The following is a 3295-nucleotide window of genomic DNA, read 5'->3' as shown; positions in this document are numbered from 1 at the left end:
TACAAAAATTGAGGATTGAGCCTCAGAGCACAGAATCACAAGGATATTCTCTTTTTCTAGGAGTCTTTTGTGTGTTGATTCACCAATTTTTATTCACTTAAAGCAATGCGTTAGATGTATTTTCCATTGTTTAGGAAGTGAGAAATGGAATGGTAACTTCCATAAAGTCTCATGAGATGATGGAAATCCATGTTCCGCTGATGTGACCATCCAGGGAAGCAGGGTGGTGTCCTGTGAAGGGCCCAGGTACTGGACTGCCTGAATTAAAAGCTAGCCCACCATGTACTAACAGTGGGAAGGTGTCAGCTGCTGGCCTCCTGTACTTCAATTCCTTCAGCTTGAAAATAGGGAAAGCAGTCTTACCTTCTCAGTTTTATGGGGAGCTAATGCACAACTCCTGGCACATATATGTGTTCAGTCACATATATGTGTTCAGCTTTTGTCATTAGCATCTCTGACCCACATTGGGTCAGAGAAGCCTCTGTGGTCACCAGAGAGAGAGAGGAGAACTCTTGAGATCACCTTTTACACCATTCTCTCCATTTCTCTGCAAGAGGAAGGTGATTAGTTACAAAGCAGGTACAAATACCCAGATTTCTCAGCATCCCTCACAGCATCTGCTACACAGTAGGGATCCTGAGAAGTTTGTTGAATGAATGTCAATACCCTGGCTGAAAATTGCTTCTTGTTCCCAAGACATCAATAGCTGGCTGAATAGTTTATACATCTTAATAGCATCAGCCTAGTGTCCTATGAAATGGATTTCTATTAGCAGAGACTATCATTAAATATGCATAATTCTGTTAAAAGAGGTTTCTGATACATCTTCTGGTCTCCATGAAGATTACCATATTAACATACCATATTAAACAGATATGAAGATTCTAAGATCCTCTGTCAGGAAGGGTGTGGGAAACCTAGGGGCATCTCAACAATATGCATCTTTTGAGAAGATTCTCCCTCACAGCTAAGCCAGTCCCTGACAATAAAGTCATGTGTTTTCCATTTTTGTCACAAAGGATGAAACAGCTGTAGAAATGCTTAATATTCTCCTGAACGTTATGTCTGCATGGGATAAATGAGTGTCTGTGATATGTAGCACTCTGTGCCATATAAGGTGATGTCAACCTTGACTTTCAGCTTCTTGCTGCCTTCCTTGATTTGCAAATTCCTCTGTGGGTGTTTCTTTTTCAGGTCCATTTTAACTGTGATATGGAACTGAAATGTTACACAACCTGGAAAATGACTTTGCTTTTTAGTTTTTAGATTTGTTTTGCATTTTCCACCCCCATTTAAGACAATTAACCTGTTTGCGAAGGCAGATGCTTCTCACCTATCCTGCAAGGAGTCAGGAAAGGGACAATAAAGGGACTGTAAAGTAATGCACTGTCCCTTGCTGAATATTGCCAACCACCTCCTGAGACCTGAGGTCCGAGGACCCCTGGTCAGGGGTCTGCAGTGTAGGATGGTCCAAGGCAGTGACCAGAAAGTGCCCTCTTAGGTCCCCCAGGTAACTAGAACTCTGTGAAGGAGCCCATGAACCATTGCCTTGAAAGCTGCACATAAGCGCCCAGGGAGAGCTGCCCCACCCCCACCCTCAGTGGGTGGGTGAGGTTGGGGCAGGGGCTGCACCTGCTCTCATTGTGACGTTGCGCATCCCTCACAAGACTTTCTCCTTCATCTTACTCACCCACCAATGGCATGGGATCATTAAAGTCACACTCACCTTCCACATTTCCTGCTGCCATCATCCCCCTTCATCTGCTTCTTCTGGCTCACACTGCGAGCATTTGAAGTAGGAGGTCATGGTGCTGGGTAGATGTCAAGGAGATGGTGTGGTGAGTGGTGTGATGAGTGTTGGATATTGCAGTGATTGTGGTGTGTGTTAGAGGAAGGTTGTAGTGTGTGTTGGAGGAAGACTGTGGTGTGTGTTAGAGAAAAATTGTGTTGTGTGTTGGAGGAGAATGATCATCATGTTGGAGAAAGACTGTACTGAGTGTTGGAAGAGGAAGATTGTAGCATGTGTTGGACAAAGATCTTGGTGAGTGTTGGAGGTGAAAGAGTCAGTTGATTGCTGGATCATGTGCACCCCCCACCTTCCTCGTCCCAGCCCTGAGATGGGGAAGAAATCAGACTTTAAAAACTGACTGAAGAAAATGCTGAGAGCATTCCAGCATAGGAACAGCCCTGGTATTTCTGCAGGGGCAAAAAACCAGAAAATGATTAAACATGGTGGTAATCCTGAGTCAGCCACCATTACTGATGCTGGACCCAACACCGCAATGCTCCTGCACCAACTGGTTGTGAAGCTGTGTTACCTTCCAGTGTCTCTTCAGCAGACACTGGCATCCATAGTATCAAAAGCCTTAAATATGAGGATTTTCCCTTTATGAACTGGGACGCGATAACATCCAACAGGAAGGATCTGGAGAGAGATGTTCTTAACCTATGCAAGAAGACGGAAGACCTGAAAGAGAAGAACTTGCAGCTGGAGGAGAAGGTTCAAGTCCTTCTGGCTGAGAAAGAAGCCATGCAGCTCAGCATGGAGGAGCTGCAGAGGAAGCTGGAGATAACCGAGGCCCAGATGCTGCAGTCCTCCAGCCAGATGCGGCAGACCTTGGCATGATGCACATCCTCAGAAAGGATAAGGAGCGCAGCGCCCAAGAAGTTCGCCAGCTGAAGACCACCCTGGAGGGGCTGAGAACCAGCTGGAAGAGCTGTCAGCGCCACATCCACATGCTGGGCCAACGGAGGCAGAACAGCGGCTGGAGGAGGCCCAGCAACTGAGGTTGCAGCTGCAGAGCCTGGCAGGACAGCTACAGGCCCAGGTGCTGGAGAACAAGAGGGTGAGTCGCCTCAAAGGGGAGCTGGAGGAGTTCAAACACCAGTCCCACCAAAAAAGAAAAAAAAAAAAAAAAGAATGTATAACAAAGGGGAGCTGGAGGAGCGGCTGCTGGCACTGGGACAGGCAGCCAGAATCCCGGGGAGCAGGCGAAGAATGACAAAGAGGTGAAGAGCACAAAGGACCATACAGTAAGCCAGGAGACCCTGAGGAACCTGACCCAGTGCTCAAGGGGCAGCTGACCCAGCTGCAGGATGACAACATGAAACTGCAGGCAGAGCAGAATGTTAAGTGGCAGCTGGACAACAAGCTGGGCCAGCTGCAGGAAAACCTGGCTGAGCTCAAGACTTTCATGCTGCTGAATAGCCAGGAGGCTCCCGGCCTGCAGGAGGAGGGAGACCAGGCCTGTCCTACCAACAGGAGGCCGCAGGCTCCCAGAGCCAGACAGCAGTG

The sequence above is a fragment of the Castor canadensis genome, chromosome 3 (assembly GCF_047511655.1).
Source record: "Castor canadensis chromosome 3, mCasCan1.hap1v2, whole genome shotgun sequence".
In the NCBI taxonomy this organism is placed as follows: Eukaryota; Metazoa; Chordata; class Mammalia; order Rodentia; family Castoridae; genus Castor; species Castor canadensis.
The sequence above is the reverse complement of the archived record's forward strand: the minus strand, read 5'-3'. Positions refer to the sequence as shown.